We start from the raw sequence: 25,967 nt of genomic DNA, 5'->3' as shown, positions 1-25,967 counted from the left end.
TTACTTTGTGTCAGGTTGGCGAGAACTAAGCAACATAATGGCAATAGACTATAAAATTCGGGGCTGTCTACGGGACATTGATCAATAACATAAAAAGAGTTAACTCACACCAGGCATTAGGCTTTTTATTTAATAGCCTAAGTAATCTTGGAAAGGCATTGCCCCTCCACACACACCCAAATTACAAAGACCCTAAAGACTTTACCAGAAAACTCTTATAGCTCATAGTTGTATTCATCAAAATAGCAAAGATACAAAATTAGTATACAAAACTAAGTAGCTTTTCTATATACCCAAGACAAACACACTGAGAACAAAATCAGAAATACAATCCCATTCACAATTGTCTCAACAAATGAAAGGCCTTAGAAGAAATTTAACTAAGGAAGTAAAATACTTGTACAATTAAACTTAAAGACACTGAAGGAAGGCATTGAAGAAGTTATCAAAAGATGTTCACTGATTGATGGGATTAATATTATGAAAATGGCCATGCTACCAAAAGCAGCCTACAGATTCAATGTGCAATCCCCATCAAAATTCCAATGCAATTCTTCATATAAATTGAAAAAAAGAGTCTCAAATTTTAGGTGGGAACACAAAAGACCCAAGGTAGCAAAAAAAATCATGAACAATAATACCACTGCGGAAGGTATCACCATTCCTGTTTGAGGTTCTGTTAAAAACCAATAGTAATATTTAAAAAAAAAAAAGGAGAGAATGGTACTAGCATAGAAACAAACACAATCAATGGATTAGAATTGAGGACCCACATATAAGCCCCAAATTACAGCTGCCTGATTTTTTTAAAGGAGGCCAAACATACACACTGGAAAAAGGACAGCATCTTTAACTAATAGTGTTAGTAAAGGTAATTGGTACATGTAGAAGAAGAGTGAAACTTGACCCTTATCTTTCACCCTACACAAAATTCAGCTCCAAATCTATCAAGGACTTCAACTTAAACTTTGATACCCTAAATCTGACAGATGAGAGAGTTCATTGATACAGAAAAGGACTTTCTGAATAGGACCTTGATAGTGAAGGCATTAAGACCAACAACTGACAAATAGGAATTCATGCAACTAAAATGTGTCTGTATAGCAAAAGATACCATCATTCGGGTGAAGAAACAGTCCACAAAATACGGGGGCGGGGCAGGGCTGGGTGAAGCTTCGCTAGCTAGATATCTGATAGAGGGTTGGTGAATAGACTATACAAAGAACAAAACAACCCAGTTAAAAGTTGGAGTGTAAAAACAATGTTCAGTGTACTTAGCCATCAGGGAAATGTAAATTAAAGCTACTTTGAGATTTCATTTTGCCAGAATCAGAGTGGCCAAGATAAGAAAAGCAAGTGATGACAAATGCTGGTGGGGATGTGGGAAAGGGGAGCACTTACTGCTGCTGGGACTGCAAACTGGTACAGTCGCTATGGAAATCAGTGAGGCGTTTCCTCAAAAAGCTAGAGATAGTTCTATCACGTGACCTAGTGTACCACCCCCGGTTCATATTTCCAAAGTACCCTACTACAGAGACACTCGGTCTTCCATGTTCATTGTTGCTCTATTCACAATAACCAGGGGACAGAAACAGATGTGCACCAACTGGTCAAAGCATAATGAAAATATAATACATATGCACTATGTAAAAGTATTCAGCTGTAAAGAAAAATGAAATTCATAGGTAAATGAATGGCAGGGAGATAATCATTTTGAGAAAGTTAACTCAGGCACAGATAGGCAACGGCGACATGTTCTCGCTTATATGTGGATCTTAGCTTTGAGTCTATCTTTAGATATGTGTGTTTAAACTGAGATACCCACAGAAGTCAGGAAACCTGTAAGGGGCCATGGAGAGCTTCGAGAACGTTGGGATAGAACACAGGTGGTACAATGAAGCAAAAGGACTAGAAGAACATAATGGGTTAAATAGGGTGAGGATGGGAGGGTGGAGTAAAGGAGGGAGTGTGAGGAAGATAGTTAACACTCACGACCTTTAAAAGGCCATATGTAGACACAGCCTAAAATATATGCATATATAAACAGATTTTTTATTTAAGAGCTTTCAAGTGTTTGTCACCTACATACTCTGTATAAAAGAGTTACAGCAGAAAATGCTCCAAAAATACTACTAAGAGAATCTGAAGTGAAAGACCAGAAAGTAATATTTAAAAATGGCATAAAATGAGAAGGAGGATACAGGGGGAAAGAGGGATCTCGTTTGTGACATTTTAAATTTCTTGAGTCTGGAAAGATGGCTCAGGAATTAGGAACACTGCCTGCTCTTCTAGAGGACCTAATTGGATCCCTGGCACCCATATATGGCAGCTCACAACCATTTGTAACTCTGCCTCTAGGGACTCTTACATCCTCTTCTGGCCTCCACAGGCACCAGGCTTGTATGTGGTAAACAGGCAAACATGTAGACAAAACTCACACACTTAAAATTGTTTTAAATTCTATTTTGAAAGCTAAGAATGATGATACACACCCTCTAGTCCCAGTACTTAGGAGGTAAAAAACGAATCTATAGAGTGAGGTTGACACTAGCCTGGGAGAGTTTAATATTAGTTGATATTATAGTGAGTAGCATTTTCTTAATTACCACACAGAAAATACTGTTTCCAGCATTACTATTTGCACATAAAACATAGCATCACAGTTACGGGTATAAATCTGAACCTGAGCAGAACAATACAGTTAATAAAAATGGGGGACGTGGAGAAAGGAAAAGAGATGTACATTAGATTTGTTAATGTCTTCTCTTCCACCTTGGAGTGTGAAGGGCTGGCTAGTGCTGCCACACCATCTAACCTTCTAAATTTTAAATACCGCTGAACACTCACCTGGAACCTTGGAAAGACCTGGAAGAATTGTGTTTTTTTTCTTCTGCATTTGTATCCTCTTTGAATTTGACTTTGCACGCATATGCAAAGCAAAATGCCTACCTGTTTTCATTTTTAAATAAACAATCAGAAAAGAGCATTTCCGCAGTGGCTGGGATGGGGATAACTTTATTGTGTGTCTTTGAACATAGAAAAAAAACTTGGCACTTTCTTCAGTAAATTCAGTTTCCCTCTGTCTCCTTGTTTTCAACTAAAATGCCAAATTAGATGGTACTTATTCCAGAAAAGCTGTAAGAAGCCATTTGCAAGGCTTACATTTATAGCAACCATAAAATGTGTAGTTAAGTCTAAGTAGAAGGACTATGAAGTCGAGAGGATTAGGCATTCAAGGGAAATTGCAGATACCCATAGCTGCTAATGGTCAGGATAGGAATATTTTTGTCAGTTGGTGTTTGCCGCTATGGAATGCCTGAATTAGCTCATACAGGGTGTCCAAAGGGCTTCAGGGGGTTAAGTCCCTCCAGATGGTTTGCAAGGTTATATTGTCTGCAAATTAATGATTTTTCCTTTATATCCCTACACTGGGGAGCCAGAGGACAAAGTTAGCATCTTAGTCCCCAAGGACTCTGATCTGTTGTGAATAGCCAATGCCCAAGATAGGAGGCTGGGTCAGAGATCTAAAATACAGAGCCCTGTTGGAGCACGCTGATCCCTAAGAAGTGTCTCAGTATGATGAATAAGAACTCTTCAAGCCGGTCAGGGAATGGAAATTTAAGAACCGGTGAGGTGAAAGATCAGGAAATTTATGACGATTATCTGCGGTTACATTGTAGAGTGTTTGAGGATGGCTTAAGTCAAAGAGGCCCCACGCCTGTAAATCTTGAGAGTGATATTAATACCTCTGCAAGCGTGTGTATACAATGTTTCTGAAAAGATTGATTGCACGGGCCAGTTCCCAGGAAAGACAAACAGGTAATTGGCATTTAATTAATGAGAATAAGTTCTATTAAATTAAGGATGTATAATCCTTGATTATTTATCTTCTTGTAGCCAGTGTGACAATCTACTGGACTATTAAGTTGGTGCTGTTTTTCTAAGAAGCCAAACTAAACCGTCTGTTCAGACTGTATAAATAGGAATATGTTTGCATCTCAACCATGGGAACAAAACAGCCCTTGGGAAACCACGAGTGGGTATTTTGTAATAGAAGTTGTGTTTTTTTCCCACTGACCTGAACATCGGGGAACTCTTGCTCCCCAGACTGATAGCTGGGATACCAGCATGGGACTGATCCAGACCCCAGGAACATGGGTTTCTGTGAGGAAACCTCAGAAATCTACGGGACCTCCTGTAGTATATCAGTACTTATCCCTAGCATAGGTGTGGACTTTGGGAGCCCATTCCACATAGAGGACTAATCCCTGAGCCAAGACATGGGGGTGGGCCTAGGTCCTATCCCAAAGGAAACAGCAGACTCTGATGGCCCCCTAAGGAAGGCCTCACCATCCAGGGGGAGCAGAAAGGATATGTGATAGGTAGGGTTTTAGTTGGGAGGGGGGTTGTAGGGGAGGACGAGAGGGAGAAGGGAACTGGGATTGTCATGTAAAACAATCTTGTTTCTAATTCAAATAAAAAGTAAAGAAATAAAGAATTTTTTTTAATTAAGTGAAGCAAAGCACTGTTAGATGTTCTCCATACAGCAGAAGCCAGAGGTGCTGACATGAGAGCTAGTGGGATGGCCTGGTCTGGCTTGACATGGAGTTGAGACCTAGCTCTGGCTTCTATTAACTGGGTACAGTAGGCAAGTTGTTAAGGTTATCTGAAGTTCAGTTTTGGGGGTATTGTTGTTGCCGTCGTCTGTTTGCTTGTTTATCTTCAGAAATAGGAAAACAATACTAACTGGAATACTTTAATGCACATGCTCTGTTGCCAGTCACATACATTGGTCAGAAATGTTCAGCCTGGGCTGGCAAAATGGCTCAGAGGGCAAAGTCACTTTCTGCCAAGCTTGATGACCTCAGTTGATCCCCAGGATGCACATGGTAGAAGGAGAGAATTGCTTCTCGAGTTGTTCTCTAACCTCCGCTTTCGAGCCACCCAGCACAAAATAAATAAATGGAACTTTCAGACAATATTATGCCTTTTCTCATCACTTTCTGTTTTGTAGCCTATGATGATGATAACACAAAATAATTCAAGATCAAAGTTAGAAGATTCATTATGTGCGTTTAATACTTACTGCAAAGATTCATTCATGGGTAGATGGAGATGCTGACAAAGGGATGGTGTGAATGGAAGAGAAAAGCCAGAAATGGGAGCAATACAAACTGACCTCAATTGGGGGAAACATAGCAAAGGCAACTCGCTCAACAGGAGTGTGTCATTTCAACAGCTGTGTTAGGAAAATCTCCTCTCTTCTACATCTTTTCCTCCTTCCCCCTCCCCACTCCTCTCCACCCCTCCTAACCCTTTTCCCCTCTTCCTCTCCCTTCTCCTCCTCCTCATCTTCATTCTTCTGATTTTGTTGTTGTTGTCTTTTTGAGACAGGCTCTTTTTAATATAGCCAGATAGCCAGAAACTCAAACTTCATTCTCCTGCTTCAGTCTCGGAGGGCTGGGATCACAGGTATGCACCAGTGTGTAACTGCACTTTTTTCTTTTTAATATTTATTTACTTACTTTATGTATATGGTGCTCTGTCTGAATATATAACTTTATGCCAGGAGAGGGCATCAGATCCCACTAGATGGTGGTGAGCCACCATGTTGGTGCTGGGAATTGAATTCAGGACCTCTGGAAGAGCAGCCAGTGCTCTTAACCGCTGAGCCATCTCTCTAGCCTCTAATTGTACTTTTTGAAGCAAACATGTAGTTTATATAATATTTAACTCCAAAGGAAGCATCAACTTAAATATCAAACATAAATCTCAGAAGCATTCACAAAAATCATAGCAGAAAATTCGCATACCCCAGAATGAGGCAGCGTTCTGATCCATGACAACACACACATAATCATGAAAGGAAAAGATAGGTTGAGCTGATTAAAATGAAAAACCTGCTACATTAAAGATAATCGTCGAGAAATTAAAAGACAAGCTATGAACTAGGACAAATATTATCAAAGAATGTGTCTAAAAAGGATATTGTAACTGTGATCTAAAAGGGAGTTTAAAAATTCAATAACATTAAAATATGTAAAGCACAAATAAGCACTTTACTGAAGAAGATAAATGGATTGTCAATAAGCAACAATAATGTTCAATGTCATTAGTTTGAGGGAAATGCAAATTTAAATTTAAAACTCAGTGAGATATCACCATATGCCTATTCAGATAGCTAAAAGACATTAATTAACCAGTTAAGCAATTGGCAGAAAACGAAAATCTGACAACATCATGAGCATACAACTGTGGGATTTCTCATGTTTTCCTGATTGTAACAAAAAAAAAAGTGATGCCCCTGAAATATATTGGCAGTTTCTTAACCATTTAAGTATATATTTGTCCAACAATCTCACTCTTGGGTATTTACCCTAAAGAAACAAGGACTTTATGTTCACCTGGAAGCAAGCATACAGACATAGCATGTTCATTTATATCACCTGAAAACAACACACGTGTATTTCTCCAAGTGGATAAACAAACTATGGTATATCCATATGATGGAATATTACTTGGAAGTTAAAAGGAGAAAACTATTAACATATACAATATCATAAAGTCATGTCAAGGATACTATCATGAGTCAAGGAAGAAGTCTCAAAAGTGTCCTTTCTGTGATTCCATTTACAGAAAGACAGAACTCTAGTGATCACAGGTCGCCAGTGGTTAGGGTGAGAGCAAAGGATGACTGCCAAGGTGCATCTCAGGTGAGTGAGTGAGGATGAAGGGACTGATCATCAGAGGGGTTCCTTACATCCACACAGGGATTCAAGTCCACAGAGCAACATCCCAATAAGTTCAGTTAAGCTGTAGGCTGAATTTAAAAATAGAATAAAGTAAAAGGAATCGAGGAATTTAAAAACTGATTCCATTAAAATCATTCTAATTGTGATAAGTAAGATATAACAGCCTAGAATCCTTGGGCTTTAGCTCTAAATTTATTTTTTATTGAACAAATTTATTGAGCATTGCCTGTATGTCCAGGTTATTTCAGATGTAGGAGATTAACTCATCATAATGAGCCCTGATGAGATCTAGCATTATATGAATGTGTCAAATGGCTAAGTGCTATGGTGAGCATGGTGAAAAGTGAGAAGTTGTACAGGGCAGTCATGAAGACCAGTTGAACCAGAGTCACAAAAAAAGAAGTGACAAAGTATGTCACTGTCTTGAGGATAAACATTGTAAATAGGGTTGGGAGGCTGGGAGTGGCTCAGTTGGTAAAGTGTTTGCTGGGTAACATAGTGTGAATTAGGTTCCATAGCACCCACATAGAAAAGCCAGGTGTAACAGCATGCACCCAGTCCAACCCTGGGAGGGCACAGATAGGTGAATTCCTGATGTGTGCTGACCAGACAGCCTAGCTGAATTGGTGAGGTCCAGGTTCGGTGAGAGTCTCTATCTCGAAAGATAAAATGGGAAGTGACTGAACAAAACAACCTGGTGTTGGTCTCTGGCCTCCACAACACTCCTCACCACATCTGCATTCACATGTGTCCAAAAGGAATGCAGATAAGAGGTGCAAGGTTAGCTGCAGCACAAAACCCTAAGTAAGCCTGATCAGCCTTGTTGAAACCTAACAGCAGATCTCCTGGAAACCCTTTTAGAACTCCAAGGTTTGGATAAGAAATACATTGTGAAACCGCTGTATTGGTCAAGTTTCTTTAGGAAGATGGAAATATTAAAATACATGAGGGAGTATTTATTAGATGGACTCACAAGGAGGTTAGAGAGCTCCACGATGGCTGTCTGTAGGCTGGAAAGCCAGAACAATCAATAGATGCTCATTCCAAAGAGCTGGAGGCTTCAGAATAAAAGAAAGGCCAATAATCCAGACCAGTCCAAGGTCAAATCCCTAAAGTGCTCCTAGGGAACCTCTGGTGAGGGTCCCTGATCAAAGGCTGAGACACCTTGAAGAATCTTGTATCCACAAATGACAGCAAGAGAAAAACACCCACCAAAGAAGCAGGCATCCAGAAGAGTAAACTTGCTGTCTTTTGACTATTCTTGCCCATCAGGGACCTTCTTCTGGCTGGTACTGCCCATATTCAGGGCGGGTCCTCCACATCAGTTAGCCAACTCACATACCATCTTCTCTGGAAACTCACAGATACACCCAGGTGAATGCTTGACCAGTTTTAAGACATCATCACTCAGAGTAGTCAGGTTGACAGCCTCAATTAATCATAAATATTTGATTTTGTTTGAAGTCAAGAAAAAGGTAATGCTCTATACAAAATATCTTACTCAGCAGCAACATGAAGTAGGGTACCAAAGTCTTATATGTTGAAGTCTCATGTTAGCCTAGAAGGTAAAGCTGAAATCACCTATCTGAGAACCACAGAGGCTGTGGCCAGCATGTAGTGTGAGCTGAAGAATCAGTTTGCTCCTTAACAGGGAAACACAGGGAGGAGGTAGGTGACTCTTCAGGAAGGGGGTAGGTGTGATGGGGAAGGAACACTCTGTCCCTGATGATAAGGTTAACTAGAAAAAGAGAAGCAACTATATATAGATGGGAGGTCCCAAACTCTAGGGGTGAATAATCTGAGCATTGGAGGCTGGGAAGAACTGAGGGAGAGATAAGGCCTTCAGGGTAGACAAGGTGTAAGGCAAGAAGATGCTGGTACCCAGGGACAGATGGCAAGATGGAGGATAGTTGAAAAGAAACTGATAGTGATTGCAGCCTGTTCATGTATCTTCAGCCCTGAGCAGAGAAGGCCATCTGCATCGCTCTGAGGACAGCATTTTTCTCTCCTAGGGAATAAACCTCTACAGCTCCTCCTGGAGCTGATCTTGAAAGAAGGCAAATATGGAATGAAATGAGAGAAGTGCTCGCCCACCTCCTTAGCCTCTCCTGTGCCCGCTCTTTCCTAGGCTCCAGCTGAGAGAATTCAAGGGAACATGTTTCTTTAAGAACCAATGGTTGTCAGGGATTGGCTTCCTGCCAATATGGAAAAGTAGAGAGGGAAACATTTAAAGCCCTGTTTGAAGGCTGTCATTTTTTTTTTAATGACCTCAGATAGGGTGATTAATCAAGAAGCAATTCCAGGGAGAAGCCATCTTCTTTACCTACTTAAATCTCCCAGGTTAAGTTGTATTTTAAGCCTTGGATTATTTTTAGACAAGTTTGTCGCTGTTGCCTAACCTTATGTTAAAGCAATTATTGTCTACAGGGGTCACACAGAGTTCAGGAGAACTGGAAAATTCACAGTCTTTAGTATTGATGGGGTGAGCAGCCTGGTCAGGGTCTTTTCCTTAAAGAGACAGACCAATGAGAACAATCGATATGAACAAACCACACGTGGCTTCAAGAAAGGAAGCCCATTCTCTTTGTGACCTTTGGCAAAGACCCCAAAAATTAAACAAACAAACAAAAGGCTGCCAATCCTTGCCTTTGATAGGCTAGCACTCAGAAAAGATTGTTGACTTTGTTATTTGGGTCCAAGTGGGAAATTAGACATCTAAAAGTGGAGGGGACAAACCTACTATGTGTTGGGCTCAGGCTCATTATCTGAAAAGTGGAGGGGACAGACCTACTGTGTGTTGACCTGCTTCTTATCAGCTACTCTAAGCAAGTTACCTTAGTCCTCAGAACTGCTGCTTTGGAGCCGTCACTCGTGCACTGTGATAACATGTGCCTCACAGAAGAGGAAACTGAGGCTTGAGTAAGTAATTTGCTCAAGATTACACACACACCTAGTAACTGCCAGAGGAAGATTAGAAGCCAAGTCACCCTGACTAGAAGATGAAGACCTCTTTATGTCATACCCAGCATCACACTCACATAACCAAAGGGCAGGGATTGGAGAGGTGGCTCAGCAGAGAGCCAGAGTTCAGTTCCCAGTGCCCACACAGGACCTCACAACTATCAGGGGATTCAACTCCTTCTTCAGGCCTCTGTAGATGCGCGCACGCGCGCGCGCGCGCGCGTGCACACACACACACACACACACACACACACACACACACACACACACAAATATATATATTTCCACAAAACCAAATGGTCGTATCCTAAAAGGGAAACTAAGGGGGTGGAACTCTTCTGAAGAACCTATAAAGATATACCGTGAAATTCATTTCAAACAACTTTTTTCAGTTTGGCTTCTGAACTGAAATAATAAAATAATAAAAACCCACACATAAGAAGCAAAATGGTATTGTTATGTCATTGAGCCCACATAGAATACACGTGGTTAAAATGTTTCAAATATGCAGTAATTGTCCCATTTTACAGAGGCAGACCTGAGGTGTGGGTTCATTTTCCTCTTCACAGTGGTGTGTGGTGGCTGGGATTCAGTTCCAGGCATTTTAATAGAGAGCCTCAGGAACTGTGGATCCCCTGACCTAAGTAATAAACCTCATTACCCACCCCATGTTTCCTCTGTGGAAGGAAGGGTGACAGGCTCTCACTGGAGACCAGTTCCTCTATATCCTGTGTCTCTCAGAATTCTAGACAAAGAGCTACGAGGCTGCCTTCCCCGGAAGGCCCTTTATGAAGGTAGTAAGAGCCACGGGGCCTGAGTTTCAGACCCTACCCATCCCCACCCCTAAGGCTTCTTTGAAGGCTTAAACAGTTCCTTTTCCTTCACTTCTGGGGCCTGCAGCTCATCTGTGTCTTGACTGCTGCATTTTGCTTTAATTCCTGAACGTTTCAGTTGTCCAGACACCTTTTGCATCCAAAGGTTGCCATTTCTCCCATCCTGGGCTAGAGTCTATTTCCATATTCACTTGAGTTCAGGTTGCTGATAGGTAGTAGTTACTTTTCTCATCACCAAAACAAAATACCCAACCAAAGCAACCTAGGGGAGAAAAATTGATTTGGGCTTATGGTTTCATCTTCTGGCATCATGGGATGGCATGACAGAGCAGCTCACTCCCTGGCAGGAGAAGTTTTTGGCTGGTATTTTCATGTTTGGGTGGGTGCGGAAGCAGATAAGACGGCCAGGACAGGATAAATCCCCAGAGGCTCATGATCTTCTGTGACTTGCCTCTTCTAGCTATGCCAAAGCAACATCAAGAGCTGGGTACCAAGAGTTCAAACCTCAGAGCCAGTGGAGGGCATGTCACACTCAAAGCACAATGCATTGTGGGAATATTGCACTGAGACCACCCCTATGAAGAAACTGATATCAACAAACTACAAGCAACCCTATGGAAGAGAAGTGAGACACCCAATGACTAGACAGCCCCCACTACCACACAGGCGATGACATGGGCATATTCATCTTTAAGCCCAGCTGATACTACAGTCTGGGCCTTCTATATTAGTGAACAAAGGCAAAAACAGCACAGCAACCTCCATTCAGACCACAAATATAAGAAAATAATTGCTGTAAGCAATTTGAGGTGACTTGCTACACAGCAGAAGCTGTCTGAAACTGTCCCTTTGATGTTAAGGCAAGGTACCCTTGACTTATCCACTTTGGAGGCTACCACAAGGCAATCAGTAGCAGTGATAGTCTCTTTAAACCCTGTCTCCATTATCCTGATGATTAGACTCACGATACTTAGGGCTTGCATATTTCTTTTCTTTTTTCTTTTGTTTTTTTGGTTTTTGAGACAGGGTTTCCTCTGTGACTCACTTTGTAGTGAGGAACTCACTTTGTAGACCAGGCAGGCCTCAGACTCACAGAGATTCACCTGTCTCTACCTCCAGAGTGCAGGGATTAAAGGCAGGTGCTACCACTAACTGGTAGGACTTGACTATTTCTGTCTACATCTCTGAAGAAAAAATAGTTGTAGGTTGGGGTTATGGCTCAGTGAATAAAGTGTTTGGTGTGCAAGCGTGAGAACCTGGGTTTGGATCCTCTGGACGATATTAAGAGCAAAGCATGATGGTATATGTCTGTAATCCCGGAACTGGGGAAATAGAGACAGGAGGATTCTTGAGGCTCACTGGACAGCTGGTCTAGCAGAATCAGTGAGCTCTTGGTTTCCTGAAGAGCCCCTGCTCCAAAAGCTTACGGCTGAGGGTGATGAGAAAGACAACTGACGTCATCCTTTGGCCTCCAAGCACACTTGTGTACATGTGCACTGTAACGTACATGATATTGGTAAATCATCATGTGCTACTTGAGCTCACTAAGAAACCCTCGCTAGAAGCAGGGTTTCATCTCCGTCTGCCTTTCAAGCTCAAGCATGTTTGTTTCCATGCCCTCCAAGGTCCCTAATTCTGGAAAGAACAATGTAGCCCAAGAATAAAACCACTGTGTCCTTGAGAACAGCTAAAAAGTAAATTATTTCCAGAAGATGTTCCTATGTTTGTTCCATGATATAAAAGTACCCGGAGTGGGAAACAGAAGCCGGAAGTTCAGCCACGGGAAGCTCAGCCATGGGAAGAAACTCCATTGAGAACTCCAGCTGATCGCCTCCTCCACTTGCTCAGTGGGCTTGTACTCGCCATTGTAAGTGCCTTATGTGACCATGTGATTTCTGTCCTCCGATACCTGTTCTTTTTACTTGGCAGACTCACCTAGGAACTCTGAAGACTCTCAGCTAGGACTGTTTCTATTGGGAACTTCAACTGCCTTAAAGGGTCTTCCCCAGTGGATTTCTGTTGGCTGTTGAGTGTATGATTTGATAATGTTTTGCCATCTACCTATCTACTTCTTACTTATTCTTTTATTTTGACTTGCTAGATACTGAGTCAAGTCACTTATTCAAAACTCAAACTCCATCATTGTCCATCATTCTCTGAACTGTACAATAAATGCACACACATGAACACGCATGTACACACACACACACACACACACACACACACAGGAAAGAACAGAAAATTTAAAAGCAAGGGGAAAATCTAAATAAAATATTTGTTTGACTGAGTGCCTGAAATCACTGAACTCAAAATTCCTCTGACAATACTTTTACTAATTATTTCTCTTTACATTCTTAATTGTTTTATTGTTTTAGGTATTTTAAAAATTGTCCATGATATTTGGGATTTTCATTTTTATATTTATGAATAATAAAGATGATACTAATTTGGATTTTAGTAAAGTGACCAATAAAGATATATTATTTCTTTTGTTAATCATGTTTACCTTATAACTGTTTGTTTTTACAGACTTCTATCTTAGTTGAACCAAGTCTTTATGTTTAAGGAGATTCAGGTTACTCACCAGCTTTGCAATAATGGTTTTCTAATTATTCAGTAAAAACAAAAACAAAATAATATTTGTTTGAACATTTGTGAAATGTAATGTTCCAACTAGTTGCCTACATTTCAACACTTTTCTATAAAATATATTTGACAAGAATTGTTACACTGAGCCAATGATACAGGTAGGTGATTTAAGGTCCATGAAGATGTTAAGTGGCTCTGGGCATTGTAAGAACTCCGTATTTGGCCATTAAGTTTTAATTTGATGCCCCAGCACTTATCTCAACCTTCCAGAAGTTCCATAAGCCAGAGTAAAGGCAACTAGTTTCCACAAAGAAGCGTGAACGCTAGAGTACATTCTAGAGAAACAGAAATATGGGAGCACCAGTGCATGATGGGATATGTAAAGGAGATCTTTAAAGATTATTGAAGTCTTCACTGAGTAATTGAGAATCACTATTATTTATTTTTTGAGACTTATTTTTAATCCAACTCTTATCTGAAGAAAGGAACCAGGGAATTCCAAAGTTTTTGCACACTAGACTTACAAACACAGCCAGCCTGTTTGATGAAACTGGAGAAGGAAAACTGAAGCTTAGCAGACCTCACGAACTCTTATTCTACGTTGACCTCGGGAGAACAGGCAGTTTCTAGTTCATCACTTTCAAATGTGAGCATTGGTCAGTTGTGCCTGTGTGGATCTCTTTGTTTGGTTCTCTGGATGTCTGTCAAGTAGGTTTGTTTATTTGGGAGTATACCTAATCTTAATTAACTTTCCCCTGACTCCAGTGTAAGTTGTTCAAGGGTTATATTGAAGAAAGGGGTCAGCGTTCCTGATGGGAGGTCATGAGGATCATAAACTAAACCTGTGAATCACTTCTTTGAAGCAACTGCTTGGGCTCTGTTAAGAGCTAAGATTGCTCTTAATTTAATCTAGTGTAGTTGGTTCTCTGGCGAGGTGCCAAGGGGTTGTTTATGGGGATGGGGAAGTAATCAATACATCATCAGGGAGACAATTTAAGTCATGTTCATCTTAAGGAGGACAGGTCTTCCAGAAGGAGCCCTGTATAACAGTAGAGAAAAGAGAGGCAGGGAAGAAAAGAAAGAAAAAGTAGAATTGGAACATTTTCGTCCTAACAGTAATGAACACTGATCTTTTTAAATAGATGCTTCCTCTCAGGGTTATTGCACCCTAACACAGATGTTTATTAAATGCCATTTCAGCTTCCTGCACTTCCAGTCAGTCATTCATAAGGAAGCAGCTAAATTCCCTGGCATGACATTCTCCAAGCTGCTCACACATTGTTAGCAACTCGAACATCCCTGTTGCAGCCTAAAATGCCCATCCACCTTTGGGAACTCCCCGGAAGCTTTTGTTCTCTCTGTTGCAAATGCCTTGGAGTGGATACACCCAGATGTTTTAGACAGTGTTTACTCAGAGATGAAAAACAAAAAAACAAACAAAAAAATTGGGGATGTCACCTGTTTATTTGTGTATGCTAAGTGTATTTGTCTCTACACTTCAAAAAAGATGGTTCAGTGGTTGAGAGTACTTACTGCTCTTGCAGGAGACCCCATCCAGTTCCCAGCGTCTAAGTTGGGAGGGTCACTCACCTGTAACTTCAGCTCCAGGGGATCAGATGGCCTCTTTTGGACTGTGCAGGGACCTCCACCTGCGTGCACAAACCCACACTTGTGCAAATATATAGACACATTATTTTTAAATAAGCCCTTTAAAATGTAATACTGGCAAATGTTTTTTTTTAAAAGGTAATTTTAAAATGTAAAATAAGTAAGTCTCCCTGCCTCCTAATGGATGTGACACATTTCTAGAGACCCTTCCAGAAGGTGATTTCCTTGGGCCAGAACTGTCTTCTAAGGTAACATTCTGGACGGTGCTGCTTTGCATTATTTGCACTTCCTATGCTCCTTCGATCTTGTTTTCTCAGTCTCTGTAGGTCAGTCTCCAGCTTTCAGCGCCACCTAAAGCCCCTTATATGTGAATTTATGTTGCTTCCAGGCCTTTTTTTTGGGGGGGGGGGGCTTGTTTTGTTTTCTTTTGTTTCCTTTTTCTGATAAACCTTCTGAGCTTTTCCAGGACGCTGAGGGGCAAGGCCACGGTGACAAACCAGATGATTCTTACCCCCAGATGCTTCATAGTCATCAGTAGAGGAGAAATCACTGCTGATTTGCTCATGAGCATAGGAGCTGCTAGAACTTGGTATGAGACAAGAATGAGGAGAACTCAGGAAGAAAAGTGGCTCTCCTTGGGGGAATGTAGGAGAGGATAGGAAAAGGCGCATGCGTACATTTAGGTAAGACAGCAGAGACAGAACTGGACGAGAGAACAGCCGGTGCTAGTAGGCCTTTCTCTAAGCCTCATCCTGCCCTAACAAAAGTTCTCTTTTACCCTTTCTCTCCCAAATCCTTAAAACAGCCTCCAGCAATAACTGCAGAACTTTCTCAGACCTAAGCCACACCCTCTTCCCACAGGCTGTTTGGACCCTTCCGTGGGAGAATGACCAGTCTCCCCTGTCTGCCCCGCTTCTTTCCAGAGTCCAGGCGGGCTCCGTGCACCTGCCCCTGAATTGTGTGTGGCAGTTGCAGTCTGGGAACTGAGTGACACAGCAGGTGGCGCCCGCCTGCAGACAATTCCATATTGCAATGGAGCATCGCCACCAAAGCTTATTATCTAGGGCAATAAAGTTTGGGATTAGGGGGATTCGGGATGATTGTGTGATTCTCCACAAAGCTTATCTTCTAATAGACCAGCTGCTTTATTAGGCCGCCCCCACCCACAGCAGGCCCTTCCCAAGGCATCCAGAGTCCCAGGCAGCAGAGGGGGGCCTTGAAAGCAGCAGTGAGAGACAGCTGGGGGTATCATATCACCCTCAGTCTCCATCTGCGAGTGTTAAATTACAGGCGGCTTCCAGCTGGGCACACCCCAGATCCTACCTTCTTCCCACAAAGCCAGCCCAGGTCATTGTCACCCTGAGGCATCTGTCTATGACTGCCTCGCCCCTCCTGGACCCTACCTCTGAACCCTGAAAGAGCCAGGCCTGGGAATTCACTTGCTTTGAAGGTTGTCACTGTCACTGTTTGGGAGTGTAGAGGACTGGAGGGCTTTAGAGAAGGGGCACCGTGGAAATTCCCCTTGCAAATGGCACTCTGCTGGAACTGTTCACGGTAAACAAGAGATTGTACGGGATTGTACAGACTATAGGGTTGTACACAGGAACTTTAAGAAACTGTAAGCTTAGCAAGTTCTGGCAGATGTTCCCCCAGACTGGAGGCTTATTAACCCTGGGAAGTAGTCGGGGTGGGGGTCATTTCCACTGACTCCCAGATCCTGCTGACCAGTTGCTTTTCTGAGTAGTGTTCCATGGCGGGCATCACTGAGGCCATCTCAGTTCCTGGTCCTCTCTAAGAGGATGTTTGGTCCCCATTCTCTGTCAGATGATCATTGCAGAAGCATTGATGAGCTTGCTAAGAACCCTGGGGGATTTACAAATATGCTTCAGATTTAATGGATATTTCAAAGGGTATGTTTTATACATTGAACTCTGGTGGATTCTGTTGTATACATAATGCTTTTGTTTGGTGTTCAATTTAAGAAAATTTGCCATAGGATTATTCCACAGTTCCCACTTCAGCCACCATGATGCTATGCATGAGAACTATGGAGTTGGTGTTCGTGCCTCTGTATTATTCAATAAAAAGGTACTGTAGGGTTGGCACAAGAGACGTCTCTGAGGATAAATATGCCAAGCTTGATGACCCAATTTTGATCACAAGACAGAAGAACACTGATTCCCACACATTGTCTTCTGATTGCCACATGTGTGCTTTGTCATGGGCATACCTACCACAAACACATACAAATAAATAAATAAATATGTAATTTTCTAGAAAGATAGTGTGTCTTAGATGCTCAAACCATAACATGAGCTGAGTATTAATAATCTAAAGATGCTGGGCAGTGGTGGTTCACACCTTTAATCACTGCATTTGGGAGGCAGAAGCAGGTGAATCTCTGAGTTCAAGGCAGCCTTGTCCACAGAGCAAGTTCTGGGACAGCAAGGGCTACACAGAGAAGCCCCATCTCACAAAACAAAACAAAAACAATAACAAAAAAAGTCTAAAGCTACAAGTAGACCTGATCTCATGTGATGGAGGCCTGGCCTCATGTGATGGGTAGCCATCAAAAGACATACAATTTCATACAACAAGGACATCTGTTCAACGATGTTCATAGCAGCACTATTTGTAATAGCCAGAAACTGGAAGCAGCCTAGATGCCCCTCAACCGAAAAATGGATAGAGAAAATGTGGTACATTTACACAATGGTGTACTACTCAGCAGAAAAAAACAATGGAATCTTGAAATTTGCAGGATAATGGATGGATCTAGAAGAAACCATTCCAAGCAAGGTAACCCAATCACAAAAGGACAAACATGGTATGTACTCACTCATATGCAGATTTTAGACATAGAGTAAGGATTACCAGCCTACAATCCACACTGCCAAAGAAACTAATAAACAAGGAGGTCCCTAAGAGAGACATACATGGTCCCCTGGAGAAGGGGAGAGGTTCAAGATCTGCTGAGCAAATTGGGAGCACGGGAAGAAGGGGGAGGGAGCTAGGAGAATGAGAAGAAGAGAAGAAGAAGGATGCCAAGGACATGAGGGAGCAGAAAGTTTGAGTCAGGGGAAGAATACATGATAAGAAGAATGGAGATATCATAATAGATGGAGACATTTTTGGTTTACAGAAAAATCAGGCACTAGGGAAATGTCTGGAGATCTACAAAGATGACACCAGCTATCTATCTCAGCAACGGAGGAGAGGCTACCTTAAATGCCCTCCCTTGATTATGAGATTGATAACTGACTTATATGCCATCCTATAGCCTTCATCCAGCAGCTGGTGGAAGTAGAAGCAGACACCCATAACTAATCACTGAACTGAACTGGAACCCAGATGCAGAGAAGGACCAGTGAAGAGCACAGAGGTCCAGACCAGCCTGGTGAAACGCACAGAAACAGCTGACCTGAACATCTGGGAACTTTTGCTCCCCAGTCTGATAGCTGGAATACCAGCATGGGACTGATCCAGACCCCAGGAACACGGGTTTCTGTGAGGAAACCTCAGAAATCTATGGGACCTCCTGTAAAAGCCCAGTATTTATCCCTGGCATAGGTATGGACTTTGGGAGCCCATTCCATATAGAGGAATACTCCCTGAGCCAAGACACACAGGGGTGGGCCTAGACCCTATCCCAAAGGATAAAATAGACACTGATGACACCCAATGGAAGGCCTCACCATCCAGGGGGAGCAGAAAAGATATGTGACAGATAAGATTTTAGTTGGGGGGTTAGGGGAGGACGGGTGGGAGAAGGGAACTGGGATTGTCATGTAAAATGATCCTGTTTCTAACTCAAATAAAAAAAAGTTGGGGAAAAAAGGCACACAATTATTATAAAAATTATCTTCATTTGAAACACAATGGAGTTAAGTGTTTCAATTTAAGTAACATCCCAACATTATCTCATTATGTGTACTAAATTGTATATATGCAAATATCCTAAAGTCCAAATCTGAAAATTTTCTGGCCTTGGCATTTTGAATAAAGGATACTCCACCTATATTGAGAAAAAGATGAGTCTGAAGCTCCTGTGTGTGTGTGTGTGTGTGTGTGTGTGTGTGTGTGTGTGTGTGTGTGTAGCTATGAAGTTAAACATGCTAGGGTTCAAATCCATTCCCTTCCTTCTAAGCTATGTTGCCTTTTTTCCCCCATGTAGCATCTAGCACATGTGTTCTGAGGACTAGAAGTAAATGAGGGGCACGTAATGGTCAACAATTGGCAGGCATTCAGCAAGTATTGGTTGCTATTTTCATCATTATTACCAGTTTCGCTGCTATTATTATTTGTGATCTGTAAACACATTTATTAGTATGGCCCACATTGCAGCACTACTGTAATCGTCAGAATTATAGACTATAAATCTACCACATCTTCAGAATGCTTTATCTTGTGAATGAACTTGAGGGCAAAATTAGGAACTGGAACAGGAACATAAGTTATCAAAGTCCATTTTATTTAAGTTATATCCATTTATTTATTGCCCAAAAATCTAAGCACAAACAGGCACTGTTCTAGCTGCTGAGAAAACAGAATGCAAGAATTTTTAAATCGTTGATTCTCTGGAACTCAAATTCTATTGGAGAAACAACGAAAATGAAATGGAAACCATGTTGAAATATGATTTCAAATTTTAAGGCATCTGATGAAGCAAATATCCGGTTAACAGGATGTAAATTGATTGGGATGGTGAAGAAGCACAGAGAATCAAAGCAAGGAGGGGTGTTAAAGACAGACTCTGACAGGAAACCGTGTGAGAGAAGACCTACATGATGAGACCCCCTAAGGAAGATCCAGGCAGAGGAGCAGAACATGCAGTTTGTAAACAGAGAAACAGAAACAAAGGCCTGTGTGGTGCAGCAAAGCAGTGGAAAAGAGGGGCGTCCTGGCAAACTATCGCATCTCCATGCACCAGGAGGACAGGAGGAGGCTTGAGTCATTGACTCATCACAGGATCTGCTTATTGGGAAGGCCCACGGGGCTACTGCCTTCACAACCATGTACTGGCATGAAGGTTCATTACCAAATCAAAGAAAGGCCATTGGTCATCAAAACATGTAAGAAGCCAGGGCAGTAGGAGACTTAAGCCACAAAGCTCCCCCAAACACTGATATACTATAAACAAGAAGCCAAGGAGGACCATGTTGACAAGAGGCTGACATTGAATTGAGCCTCTATCAACATCTAATTCTCTGCCAGCTTGTGGCCTTCAGGCTCCTGAACTAATGCCAAGGACAACTGTAAAAATCTTTACACCAGCACGAGGTTATATCTGATGATCATTTGAATTTGCGACTGTATCCGCTGCTCCTTTTTCTGTCTCTGCCTCAAGTATACACATCACAAACTTGCTTCAGTGCCTTGTCCTGGAGAATTTGATTTTAATAGATTCACACAGGAAACCTGCTTAATAGGGAAGAAGATAAATAACATGTCTTCTCTACTTGGCAAAGCTATTGGGAGTCATATGCAGACATATACACCAGGTTCACAAATATGTCTTGTTATTCCGTGACAAATTCTTGTCTGGCTATGGTGTGGTGGGAATCACAGAGAAATGTCAGTCATCAGGAAATCTGAAGTTCTGGCTCCAGTTCTAACTAGTAACATAAACTCTGGTGAGATACTGAATTTTTCTGGATTAAGTTTTATTTGATCGTACATGCATTCAGTAACACCTCCAATGGTTGAAAACCAAACTGACAGCAGATACTTTCTAGTCCACATCAAAAGCTGTTCACAGTGCAGAATGAAGTCTTCTTTTGAAACAGGTGCAGTGATGCTTGCCTATTATATTAGTTCATTTTTGCTGGGACAAAATACTTGACAACCTACAGGAGAAAGGGCTTCTTTGAGTTTATTGTTCAGGGGCTACAGTTCTTCATGGTGGGGAGGGAGGCAACAGGAACAGCAATAGCTAGTCGTGTTGCATCTGCAGTGGGAAGCAGAGAGCAACAGCTTCTCCTCAGGTCCATTTTTTCTTTTTATTCTGTTCAGGTTTCTGGCAAAAACTTCCACCCCTCTTCTAGCTGGAAGCCGGTGCTTGTGGAAGTCCACAAACGAGACTCCCACTAGAAGCCCATGCTTACAAAAGCCTGAACAAAACCCTGGGCAAAGTGGACACTTAGTTGCAGATTCCAAAGTGACTACTGGACTCAAGACACACCTACAGGATCCCCAAACCCAGGCAATACTCCAACACCTTATCAAGCAGACACTGCCTCCTACCCCTTTCTGACAAAAACCCCTAGCCCAGCTCAGCCAGGGAAACCTCATGGACCTCCTGCTGTGTGACCTTGAACTCATCCAGGAGAGACTAATCCCTAAATAAGCCTGCCTTTTACTTTTATCTGTCTTTCTGTCTTTCTGTCTGTCTGTCTGTCTGTCTGTCTATTTTACATCCAGACCACAGCCTCCCCTCCCATTTCTCCTCCCACTCCCTCTGCTCACCTCCCTAACCCCACCACATGCCATATGCCCCCCTCAGCCCAGCCCTCTTCCATATTCACTCAGAAAGGGGCAGGCCTCCCATGAGCATCAGCAAAGCATGGCATATCAAGCTGCCTTAAGTCAAGCACCTTCCCCTGTATCCAGGCTGGCCAAGGCAATCCAGCATGAGGAATAGGCTCCAAGAGCCAGCCAAAGCACCAGGGACAGCCTTGTTCCTGTTGCCAGGAGTTCCACAAACAGATCAAGCTACACAACTTTCATATATATGTAGAGTGTGTAGGTCATTCCCATGCAGGCTCCCTAGTTGTTGGTTAAGAGTCTGAGTTTGCATGAGTGTAGCAGGACTTTCTTGTCAGATTTTCTTTGTACTGCCAGCCCCTAAATAATGACACATAGAGTTTTTTATTAATTATGAAGCTTGGCCTTTAGCTTAGGTTTGCTCCCAACTAGCTCTTATAACTTAAATTAGCCTGCTTCTATTAATCTATGTTCTGCCATGTGGCTTTTTACTTCTACTCCATTCCATACATCTTACTCCCTCTGTGTCTGGCTGGTGTCTCCTGCCCTCAGATTCTATTCCTGAGGGCCTCTCTGCCTGGAAGTCCCACCTAACCACTCCTGCCTACTTATTGGTTGTTCATCTTTTTTATTAAACCAATCATAATGACACATCTTCACACGGTGTACAAATAACCCAGAACATTTCCCCCTTTTTGTAAAACTAAAAAGGAAAAGTTTAAACTCTAACAGAGTAAAATCAGGTGAGAATTACATTCACAATGTCCAGTACATTTGTGTTGGGCAAATTTGGAGACAATACTCTAATATCTATCTTATCTTGATGAGCCCAAAGCTTTTTTTTTGGGGGGGTAATTTATTTTTTTATTTAAATTAGAAGCAAACTTCTTTTACATGTCAATCTCAGTTCTCTCTCCTTCCTGTCTTCCCCTGCCCCCCACTGACACCCCATCCCAACCCGTCTCTGCTCCCCAGGGAGGGTGAGGCCTTCCATGGAGGGATCTTCAAAGTCTATCATATCATTTGGAGCAGAGCCTAGACCCTCCTCAGTGTGTCTAGACTGAGAGAGTAGCCCTCTATGTGGAGAGGGCTCCCAAACTAGGGGCAAACACTGATTCACTACCAGTGGCCCCATAGATTGTCCAGACCTCCAAATTGACTTCCTTCTTCGGGGGGGGGGGGGGGGGTCTGGAACAGTCCTATGCTGGTTTCCCAGCTAACAGTCTGGGGTCCATGTGCAACCCCTTGTTCAGGTCAGCTGTTTCTGTGGGTTTCTCCAGCCTGGTCTTGACCCCTTTGCTCATCACTCCTCCCTCTCTGCAACTTAATTCCAGAGTTCAGCTCAGTGTTTAGCTGTGGGTGTCTGCATTGGTTTCCATCAGCTACTGTATGAAAGCACTGGGATGGCATATAAGGTAGTCATCAATCTCATTATCAGAGAAGGGCTTTTAAGGTAGCCTCTTGACTATGGCTTAGATTGTTAGTTGGGGTCAACCTTGTAGGTCTATGGACATTTCCCTAGTGTCAGAATTCTTTTTAAACCTATAATGACTCCCTCTATGATTGTATCCCTTTTCTTGCTCTCCTCCATTCCTCCCCTGACTAGATCTTCCTGCTCCCTCAAAAGTGGGGTACAGAACTAAATAGACAATTCTCCATAGAGGAATCTAAAATGGCTGAAAGGCACATAAGAAAGTGCTCAACATCCTTAGCCATCAGGGAAATGCAAATCAAAACAACTCTGAGATACCATCTTGCACCTGTCAGAATGGCTAAAATAAAAAACACCAATGACAGTTTATGCTGGAGAGGATGTGGAGAAAAGGGATCACCCTTCCCTCCACTGCTGGTGGGAGTGCCAACTGCTACAATCACTTTGGAAATCAGTATGGCCGTTCCTCAGGAAAATGGGAATCAACCTACCACAAGATCCAGAATTCCACTCTTAGGCATGTACCCAAAACATGAACATTCATACAACAAGGATATCTTTTCAACCATGTTTATAGCAGCATTATTTGTAGTAGCTAGAAACTGGAAGCAACCTAGATGCCCCTCAACTAAGGAATGGATGAAGAAAATGTGGTACATTTACATAATGGAAAAAACTCAGTGGAAAAAAAATGGAATCTTGAAATTCCCAGGAAAATGGATGGAACTAGAAGAAACCATCCTGAGTGAGGTAACCCAGTCACAAAAAGATAAAAATGGTATGTACTCACTCATATATGGATTTTAGACGTGGAACAGGGGATTGCCAGCCTACAATCTACATTGATAGAGAAGCTAGGAAACAAGGAGGACCCTAAGAGAGACACACATAGTCCCCCAGAGAAGGGGAAAGGGACAAGATCTCCTAAGCTAATGGGGATCATGCGGGAAGGGAGAGGGAGTTAGAATAAAGAGAAGGGGAAAAGGGGAGGGAGAGAGCCCAAAGTCTTATACATAAATCATTTTCTATCATAACTTGTATTACCAACCTAAAAAATATCTTTTAGACCTTAAAAAGTTTTCTTATAAAACAAAAAACAAAAAATCCATTTTTTTAGACAAACAACTTAAGCTTTTATGTCTCTCAATCTTATAAACTTTACATCTTTTATGTTTCTTTTCTGATTTTGGTAACAAGGAAAACTGTAAAACTATAACTATCTATTTTCAACACCATTAGACACACAAGAAGGATATAATATTACCTGAGTAAACAGGAAGTGGAGAGCAAACAACTTTCAGAACTATAGAAATGACAAAAACAGTTAGTTGCTGGGACAGTCACCCAAGGTTCCTCTACAATGTTGGGGCATCCATTTTAGGCCTGGAATATCTGACAGACTTTTCTTTAAAGCAGAAATTTTAATTTTTTTATTTTTGTTTTTTTTTGAGACAGGGATTCTCTGTGTAATAGCCTGGCTGTCTTGGAACTTAATTTGTAGACCAGGCTGGGCTCAGACTTATAAAGATCTTCCTGCCTCTGACTCCTGAGTGCTGGGATTAAAGGTGTGTGCCACCAGGGCTGACTGCAGGAAATTTTTGAAGGACTGTATTACCATGTCTTGACAAAGTTCAGCAGTCACCTTCTTTTGTGTCCTTATTGTCTAGTCAGCAGTCAAAGCAAGGGCAATTTCTTGCCCAGTGGTTAACATTGCCACAAATGAAAGCAAACTTCATATGGAGGTTCTTTGATGCCCATCATCTTCCCTGAAACAGATTGGTGCTGCCAGGAGCAAATATATCTCACTGTCACAAAAAGCCCTATGTCATATCCTGTAGATCTCTTAAGTTTTTGAATACCATCAAAAAATATATCCATTTGACCTTGAAAATATTCCTAACATGACTACAAGTTTGATTGTTATAGATGACTAATCACTAACTTGTATTTCTTAATTATCCTAGTTTATAATAATAGCTTTCAAAGACTAGAACTTTACATGACATTTTTAAATGAGCTTCATAGGTATAATACCTTACAGTGTGTTGTAACAAAAATAACCTTAAATTTGTATCATATACAAAAATTCATACCAACGCAAAATATTTTAGATTAATAGTTGCTTCTTAGTTTAAAGGTAGATTCAATAATCTACCCTTCTATCCTATCATTCCTATATCCCACCTTTTTCTTTTCAAAGACGGAACTTTGAATCCAACCCCTTTTGCTTAGTTCTTTTCCCTGAACATGTCCAACAAACAAAATGTGGGCATCATGTTTTTAAAATTACTTCCTGGTGTCTGAAGATGATGGCAGCTTTAAGGGATCCTGAGAAAATTGGGATAGTGGTCAAGAGGTAGCAGTTGTCCAGTCTCTATATGACGGGAAAGCCCAAGGCTTATCTGAAGTCCTGGCTGGAGTAGACTGTGAGACTGGACCATCTCAGCTAGCAGCTTTGAAGTTGTCCTGGATACAGGTTTCTGAAGAAACTGCAACAGAGGCATTCTGACAGGCTGGATCATGTGGGATACTTGTCTTCATTGGTGTCTGATCCTTTTATTCCTGAGAACACACAAACTTTTAAAGGTAACATACATATTTGCATTCACACAAGTATTGCGTTAATATAAGTTGATTTGTTCAGTATACACAAATCAGCTACAGATGATTTTCTGTTTTATGTTATATCAGTAAATGGCATTTGTCAACTTTATAAGTCCATTTGAACTGTATACCCAAACTGTAATATAAATCTCCATCCACACCATATGAAAAAATAGAAAGGTAATAATAAGTCATGAGGACTCTATAACCAACAAGGTTTATCATGTCTCATCCAGTCTCAGAGCTGTTCCCAAAGTAAAGAGATCAGCATATATATTACCTATTTTGTAGTTTTTCTTGTTTTGTAGTTTTCATATCCGTAGCCAAGATTTGCAGGATGTCTCTCATTGTCAAATCTAATCATTACTTTGGAAGGGATCCATAGCATTTTGTTTTCTGTGGAAACAAAAGCATAACCTCTCCTACAACACAACACATTTCCCGACTTCCACTCTGAAGTTAAGGCATCCTTAAACTATAAAGGATGGTTTAATTTAGCAGTTTTTTCCTACAATCCAATGTCTCTCAGTAGTGTTTGCCCTTCACTCGTCAGCATTCAAAAAATTCAGAATTAACAAAGCACCATACAGAATTCAGATGCCCATTCTTGCATAACTTATTCTTTTTATACTACTCTACTCTCTCTTTGAAGACTTTATTATTTTTAAACTATTCATTTTTTTCTGTCTATACTCATTTTCTTTA

The sequence above is a fragment of the Cricetulus griseus genome, chromosome 6 (genome assembly GCF_003668045.3).
Source record: "Cricetulus griseus strain 17A/GY chromosome 6, alternate assembly CriGri-PICRH-1.0, whole genome shotgun sequence".
NCBI lineage: Eukaryota > Metazoa > Chordata > Mammalia > Rodentia > Cricetidae > Cricetulus > Cricetulus griseus.
The sequence above is the reverse complement of the archived record's forward strand: the minus strand, read 5'-3'. Positions refer to the sequence as shown.